Raw genomic sequence first — 9,035 nt, 5'->3', positions numbered from 1 at the left:
TGGCAGATATCTGCGATCCATGCCCACTCCTTAGTAAAGAATTGCGGAGGCTGACTACCACTCCACCGCCCATGTTGCAGCTGGTATTCCACTATTGCTCTACACTGCTCATACAGCCTGGCCAACATGTGCAGCGTAGAATTCCAGCATGTGGGCACGTCGCACAGCAGTCGGTTCTCTGGCAGCTGAATCCGACGTTGCAGGGTCCTCAGGGTGACAATGTCCGTGGTGGACTTGCGGAAATGTGCACAGACGTGGCGCACATTGCTGGGCAGGTCAGACAAGTGGGGGTAGTTTTTCAGAAACCGCTGAACCACCAGATTGAAGACGTGAGCCTGGCATGGCACGTGTGTAAGGCTTCCGAGCTGCAGAGCCGGCACCAGGTTACAGCTGTTGTCACACACAACCATGTTCGGTTGGAGGTTCAGCGGCGAAAGCCAGAGGTCGGTCTGCTCTGTCAGACCCTGCAACAGCTCAGGGGCAGTGTGCCTCTTGTCACCTAAGCTGATTAGTTTCAGCACGGCTTGCTGACACTTGCCCACCGCTGTGCTGCTGTGCCGCGCACTACCGACTGCTGGTGACATGCTCACACTTCTTAATTGAGAGGTAGAGGTGGCGGAGGATGAGGAGGGGGAGGGTTTGGAGGAGGTGGCATAAAACGCCGCAGATACCAGCACCGAGGTAGGACCCGCTATTCTGGGTGTGGGTAGGACGTGAGCAGTCCCAGGCTCTAACTCGGTCCCAGCCTCCACCAAGTTCACACAATGTGCCGTCAGGGAGATATAGTAGCCCTGCCCGCCAGTACTTGTCCACATGTCCATGGTTAAGTGGACCTTCCCAGTAACCGCGTTGGTGAGGGCACGATTTATGCTGCGGGAGACGAGCTGGTGTAGGGAGGGGATGGCACACCGGGAAAAATAGTGGTGACTGGGGACCAAATAGCGCGGGACCGCCACCGCCATCATGTTTTTGAAAGCCTCCGTTTCCACAAGCTTGTACGGCAGCATCTCCAGGATGATCAATTTGGCAATGTGCACGTTTAAAGCTTGTGCATATGGGTGGGTGGCGGCGTATTTTCGCTTTCGCTCCAACGCTTGTGTTAGCGACAGCTGAATGCTGCGCTGAGAGACATTGCTGGATGGAGTAGAGGACAGTGGAGGTGAGGGTGTGGGTGCAGGCCAGGAGGCGCTCGTGCCTGTGTCCTGAGAGGGGGATTGGATCTATGTGGCAGGTTGGGGCACACGGGAAGAGGCAGTGGTGTGACCTGGAGGCGGTGAATGTCCTTCGTCCCACCTTGTGGGGTGCCTGGCCATCATATGCTTGCACATGCTGGTGGTGGTCAGGCTGGAAGTGGTGGCTCCCCGCCTGATCTTGGTGCAACACAGGTTGCACACCACTGTTCATCGGTTGTCCGAGCTCTCACTAAAAAACATCCACACCTTTGAACACCTAGCCCTCTGCACGGAGGCTTGCCGCGAGGGGGTGTTTTGGGAAACAGTTGGGGGATTCTTCGCTCTGGCCCTGCCTCTACCCCTAGCCACTCCACTGCCTCTTCCAACCTGTCCTGCTGCTGCACTTGCCTCCCCCTCTAAAGCCCTGTCCTCAGTAGGCTTATCAAACCAGGTGGGGTCAGTCACTTCATCGTCCGGCAGCTCTTTCTCCGAATCCTCTGTGCGCTCCTCCCTTGGACTTACTGCCCTTACTACTACCTCACTGACAGACAACTGTGTCTCATCATCCTCTTCCACAAAAAGCTCTTGAGACAGTTACCGGAATTCCCCAGCCTCATCACCCAGACTCCAGGAGCTTTCCAAAGGTTGGGCATTGGTCATGACAAACTCCTGACCCGAGAACAGTTCCTGGGAGTCTGCCTTCTCAGAATATGTCATTTTCATAGAGTGAGGAGGCTGGGAAGAAGGAGGACCAGCCAGAGGATACAGAGTTGCAGTCCATAGGCCGGGAGTAGTGGACTGCGTAGAAGATTGGGTGGTCGATACATTACTGGACCCGTTTTCTGCCATCGACGACAGGACCTGCTCGCACTGCTCTGTTTGTAATAAAGGTCTGCCACGCTGACCTGCAAATTATGATATGAAGCTGGGGAGGTCAGAAACTTGCCTCTGTCGTAATCCCTCAGCAGCAGGCTGTGATTCTCCATGCCCAGGAACTCGGCCTGTGCCCACACCCTCATTTGGACGCCTGCGTCCGCGTCCATGTCTTCGACCCTTACCCCTACTCCTCATCATGGCAGAATAAGGATAGAGCAGGGCCCAAATAAATTACCCCACTGTACAGCGCTGACAACTGTGGCTAATTCACCGCACACAGAGACTTGTAGATAGCGGAGGCTCTATGCTGTGACTTGAAAAAATTAACCCGCTATCTTACGCTGATATCTAGGGGTAATTTACCACTCGCAGAGACTTGTAGATAAGAGAAGCTGTATGGAGTGGGAGAAGACTGTAAAGCCAGTGGATAGTGCTGGTAACTGTGGCTATCCCAAACCCCCCCCCCCCTCCCCCAAGGAAAGGGTATTGTGAGATGCTCTGCACAGTGGCAGAGCTGAAATAGTTTGGTGTTAAATTACCTCGGTGTAATGCACTGCAAGCTTAGAACACTATTACTGAAAGGCTGGGAACAGGCCTAGATGCGTAATACAAAATTGGTGCACTACTGCTCCCAGCCAGCCACAACTGTAATGCACACGGTGAGATGTAGCCCTAAGAAGGAGCGTTGGGGTTCTTGCACGGAGTATCAGGATTGTAAAACTTTCCCTATAGAATCAGCTCTGTCCCTAAACTCTGCGTTACGCACTACACACACAGAACGGTATAACTGAACTAGTTTGCAGTAGGCTTGGAAATTTTAGAGTGCAGTTTCACAGTGAGATCTCGTTGTACGGCACTGCAGGCTGAGAATGCTATTACGGAAAGGCTGGGAACAGGCCTAGATGCGTAATACAAAAATTGGTGCACTACTGCTCCCAGCCAGCCACAACTGTAATGCACACGGTGAGATGTAGCCCTAAGAAAGAGCGTTGGGGTTCTTGTACGGAGGATCAGGACTGTAAAACTTTCCCTATAGAGGCAGCTCTGTCGCTAAACTCTGCCTTATGCACTGCACACACAGAACAGTATAGCTAAAATTGCCTGCACAGCCCTAGATGATTAAAAAAAAATTGATGCACTACTGCTCCCCGCCAGCCACAACAGTAATGCACACTATGAGGAGTAGCCCTAAGAAGGAGCGTTAGGGTTCTTGATGACAGGATCCTACTCTAACACTTTCCAGTTTAAGTACTCAGCGGTCACCTGATCCCGCCAGCCACTCACTGCTGTTGCCGGGCAGAGGGCTGGCACGTCACAGCAGGATGTGGTAATGCCTTTCCCGCATGTTTATTGGCTAGAAAATGGTGCTAACCATGCAGGGAAGGGAAATGCAATTGGCTGGAGTACCGCGTGGTGTTCGTCTCGAGTAACGAGCATCTCGAGTACCCTAATACTTGAACGAGCATCATCTCTAATTAGGATGCAAAAAGAAGGAGGTTGGGACAGAGATATAGTAAAATGACGAACCAAGGGTCAAAACCTGGAGTAGAACAAAAGGAACCAGGAAGACAAATCCAAGGAGAGAGACACAAGCAGACTCCAGCTACAAAGCTAAGGTCAGGCTAAGGGCTCCTTTCCACTGGCGAGATAATCGTGCGTTTTCAGTGCGATGCGAGAGTGCGAGCTCTCGCAGGAAAGTCCCACACATGTTGCTCTATGACAACCTTCCACTAGCGATGTTTAAGGGCAAGCTGCGATGTGAGGATTAAAAATCGCAGCAGGAGGATTGTTTCAGCGTTTTGCGTTTTTCTCTCGCACATACAGTGTAATGGCAAAACAGATTCTCGCGTCGCATCGCAACGCTAAAACTTGCGATTTTGCAGCGATGCGATGCGATTTTAACATTGCGATTTTCTCGCAGCAATTATCACTATCGCCAGTGGAAAGGAGCCTAAGAATGAGAATAGAAGTCAGAAACAAGGCATTACACAAAGAATATGTCTTAATCAGCAGCTGAAGTGTTGTGGCTGGAATCTCATTTTAAAGGGGCTTTCCAGTCAATTTCTATTGAAGATCTATCCTCAGGAATGGTCATCAAAAGTTGATTAGCTGCCCTTAGCCACTTGGACTGCGATTGACATCTGTTTAGGTGCAACTGTCAGTGAGGCAACACCATGTAATGGGTGGTACTGATAATTGCAGGTGCAGCTCCCTTTTATTCTAATGAGCTGCACCTGCAATTTCCGACCACTACACAGGGTTGGAGTGATTTGCTTCCACTCCATAAATTGTGTAGTGGTGCTGACAGTGGGCACTCAAAGAGCTGATTGTCTGGGATCCTGTCATCAATAGAAAAAGCCCAGAAAGCCCCTTTAATAGACAGCCAGAACTAGAGTCATCGAAGGCCACCAATTGCCATGGCAACCTGATGCAGCCAACAGCGGAGAGCAGAGTCACGGTCAGAACCAGAAGGGCCATAACTACCAGCAGGAGACTTTCTGGAGCAGGCAAAGGTGAGTAACAGTAATTGGAAGTTGAGTTGGTAACTAATGCTTTTTTTTATCATCAATCTGCAGTCACAGATGTTATGCTATGGCGTATGCTGGAATATGTATTGACACAAATCATACAACAAAAATGGTTCACAATATGGAAATAACAATTTTTTTAAAAAATCTGCATTTTTTTCTTCTCTCTTTTTCACACATTAAGCAAAGCAATATGAAGTTATTTTTATTACCTGGAAAATAACGTTTTTAGAGCTGTAGCCAGTCTGAACAATTTAGATTTCAGTGAAGCACTCTAGTAAACTGTCAAGTGAAACACTTACATTAAACCAATCAATTCTGTTGTTGAAAACTAATACATTACATGTGAAATGCAAATACGTTTGTGCCTTCTTCAAGATTCACAAAGCTGAATTTTAAAAGCCTTTATGTTCTTAATGAAATATATTCTTATAATTCAAATTGCCACCGCTAGTAGTGTCTGACATTGATCTATTCCCCTCCTACCAATAAAAATACACACACTTGGTTGAGCATGCATGTGTATGGGGGAATTGAGAGAAATATCTGTAGGCTGACAGCTTCCACAACAATTACCCCAGTTTGCATCCAGTGCTGGAAAAGACCAGGTCATTGTGCCTACACTTTCGGCGTTCACACCCAGCCACCTCTCGTGTGTGCAGAAACAGTTCAGGCTACTACAAAACTGTCCCATCTGTGACGTGCCAGCACAGTGGAATTCCACGTTGCATATGTTGCAAAGACTAAACCAGCAGCAGAGATTGATCTTGGAGATTCTGTATGGAGGTTGGTCACTTGACGCCTGTGCAGTGGTTACAAATCAAAGACATGTCTGCTGCTTTAGCATGCTTTGAGGAAGCGACCAAAATGGTCAGTAGTGATGATGCACTGAGTAGTATGACTATCCCTGTTGTCCGCCTGCTTGAACAGAGGTTACAGGGCTTCAGGGAAACTTACGTATTGTTGTCACAGGGAGAGGAAAGGAAACATCTCCCAACTGTCTGGGCAGTCTGCCATTACTCAACATTGAAGAAAAGGGTGGCCTTTAGCAAGAAAGGGGAATGTCTTCTACAACACGGTTCTCCACCCATGGGAAAAGTATACAGGAGGTTGAGCAGAAGTAGGAGGAAAAAGAGAAGGAAGAGGAGAGGGATAATATAGATCTAGAAGCAGTGAAGGGGGCTACACAACGTTCCTTCCACGGAACAGTGGCGTCACCCATGACCACCTTGTATCCTGTTCTCATGTTTATTAGCCATCCCTCTCCTAAGGGTGTCTGGAAGAGGCCCAGTGCTGCTCTGACCGAGACTACATGAGTCCCTCCGGGAGGAAGCCTGATAAGTGCCACCGTGACAAGTGTCCACTCTACCCTCCTAGCTCCTCAACGTATGCCCTGTGTCCAGAGTCACCTTACAGGACACTACACCTGCAGTCAATGGCCATTTCCTTATGTACTTTACAGCCTTTCAGTATATGAACACAGAGGTCAGTTATATTCTCCTCAGTATATACACATACGAGTGAGGTAGATTCTCCTCAATATATACACATAGAGGAGCGTTAGATTTCCTTCAGTATATACACACAGAGGTCAGTTAGATTCTCTTCAGTATATACACATAGAGGTGGGGTAGATTCTCTTCAGTATATACACATAGAGGAGCGTTAGATTCTCCTCAGTATATACACACAGAGGTCAGTTAGTCTCTTCAGTATATACACATAGAGGTAAGTTATATTCTCCTCAGTATATACACACAGAGGTCAGTTGGATTCTCCTCAGTATATACACATAGAGGTGAGGTAGATTCTCTTCAGCATATACACATAGAGATGGGGTTGATTGTCTTCAGTATATACACATAGAGGTGGGATAGATTCTCCTCAGTATATACACACAGAGGTCAGTTAGTCTCCTCAGTATATACACATAGAGGTCAGTCATATTCTCTTAAGTATATGCACACAGAGGTCAGTTAGATTCTCCTTAGTATATACATATATATGGGAGCATTAGATTCTCCTCAGTATATACACAGAGGTGAGGACGGTTCTTCTCAGTATTCAAATCATTTCCCTTGGCTTTATGGTTTCTGAGAAAATAACTATGTCATGTATCGTGGATTTTCAGTTTTTCATGCTCAATATTGACTATTGAAGTTGTGACCCCTTTACTTTTCCTATTTAGGACCTAAAGAATGGTCATGGCAAATTTCAAGTTGGTGCGGTACAGATGTGTGTTATAAGTTACATTATATAGGGGTCACTTACTTTCGCACTTATAATTCAATAATCAAGTTGTGACCCCTTTACATTTCCTATTTATGACCTAAAGAATTGTTGTGGCAAATTTCAAGTATGTACAACCCCGGGATGTTAGAGAATTAGTGGTGTTTGTGTATATAGACACCCCCTCTAATTTCTTTTGCATTTATTTGACAATGGCTCTTTGGATATATTCTTTGATGATATGCACAACTTAAGGAACCTTTCATACGGGACGGAATTACGCCGCAGCATGCAGCTAAATTTGCAGCTGTGGAATTGCATGTCAAAATCTGCAGGTCTAAATGTAGATTTTAATCTAGTATTGCGGGCAGGTTTTAAACCATTTTCTATTCCGCATCAGAATCCGCAAGTGACCTGTGCTTCTGGTGCAGAATGTACCACAGTTTGCACTGTATCCTGTGTTCTATTCTGAGTGAAATGTCCCTTTATCATTTTAACTATAATAATAAAAATAAGCATGTTGGTATTTTTCCTTTTAAAATGGCTTGTAGTTCTGTAGAATGTTCAATTGCTTTTCTACCAATGTTCATCTTTTATTTTATTCATGTCCCCCACTGTATTTTCCTCACAGGTCTTTGTACAAGCCATCTCATAGGGTAAACCATCAGGAATCGCTCCTTATTTGGATCTTTGAGACTTTTTACCTGCTGATAAGAAATAAAAAGAGCACTTTCAGTTTTAAATAAGTGGCTTCAAATGTCTTTGCTGTGCAGACGAAGTGGCATTAGTAAATCTAATTAAATTAGCTGTGCCATTATCTTTGGTAATTTTCCAGTACTCTTAATTGCAGTTAAATATTTTTGCGCCATTCAAGAGCTCTGATAAAATCAAGATCCTTGGATGGAATAATTATTACTGTAACTAATAGCAAAATTCATTAATGCAATTGCATAAAGTATATTAATCGCCCAATTGTTCAAAATGTAGCAATATGCGTACACATAATAATAAAGAGCATGCAACACTACAGAGAAGCTATAGACCTGAACTGTTAAGCTGTATACCAGTAGGACAATGGACTTGTGAATGTTGTAGGTTATATGACAGGCTTAACTGCATTAAAGAGATTTTCAGGGGTTTTCTAGCAGATTGGTTGTCTCTGCCAGTTCTATAGAGTGACAAGAGACATATTCGACTACTATTACTATTCAAACTCACCCTTACTGTTTTCATGCAATAAGGGGGAACAAGACTTTTGGGAGCCCGAGTTATAGTGATAGGTGAAGTTTGTGGACCCTTCAATTAATTAAAATTTTCCACCTATTTTGTGTGACATCAGAACAAAAATTAACCTCCTGTATTGGTTTCTCTAAAGCGCTGCGGAATAAGTTGGCGCTATACAAATAAAGATTATTATTATTATTATACTGCGGATTCTGCACTGACTTCTTCCACTCCATGTTGATTAGATTTTTTTAAATTAGGCCACATAGCTTGAACTGTAAATGCTGTGGATTTTCTGCAGCAAATTCTGTTGTAGAAATTCTGCAACCTTTACAGCCCTTCGGCTGGCTTCACACGGGCGAGAAAATCGTCAAAGATTTGTGCTTGCGAGACACACAAATCTCGCAAAATGTGAACGCCATTCTTTTGAATGGGGTCATACATATGAGCTATGTTTTCTTGCACGGAATCACGATGCGATGCTATGCAGGAAACAGAACGCAGCATGTTCTATCTTTCTGTGTGCTTTTGCATTGCAGTACCCATTGTTCTTAAAGGGGCCGGCAGCAGCATTGCAAGGAAACCCCACAATCCTCAGAGGATTCCTTCTTCCCCAAAGTGATGCACGGCTTGCATCCTCAGGGAATTCACATGTTGCGGAGTGTGATATGGGGCCATTTTTCATGTGCTTCCCAGTGTGAAATTAGCCTTAGGGTGCTTTCACGCAAACAGAATATTTCTGAAATCTGCTGTTAAAGACGCAGCTTATTCAGATGCTGTGGAGTTCAGCTCCCTAACCCACATGTATAAATGTGGATTTTGGTGCAGAATTTTCTGCATCTTTAGGTGCGAATTGTGTAAATAGTCCACTTGTGTGAAAGCACCCTTAGAGGCTTTAGTAGCAGTTTTTCAATGCAGTTTTTTCTTTAGTCAAAGCCAGAAATGGATTGAAGAGATATGGAACATATAAAGGAAGTACCTAGACTTCATCACATCCATTCAGAGC

The sequence above is a fragment of the Eleutherodactylus coqui genome, chromosome 2 (assembly GCF_035609145.1).
Source record: "Eleutherodactylus coqui strain aEleCoq1 chromosome 2, aEleCoq1.hap1, whole genome shotgun sequence".
Lineage (NCBI taxonomy): Eukaryota > Metazoa > Chordata > Amphibia > Anura > Eleutherodactylidae > Eleutherodactylus > Eleutherodactylus coqui.
The sequence above is the reverse complement of the archived record's forward strand: the minus strand, read 5'-3'. Positions refer to the sequence as shown.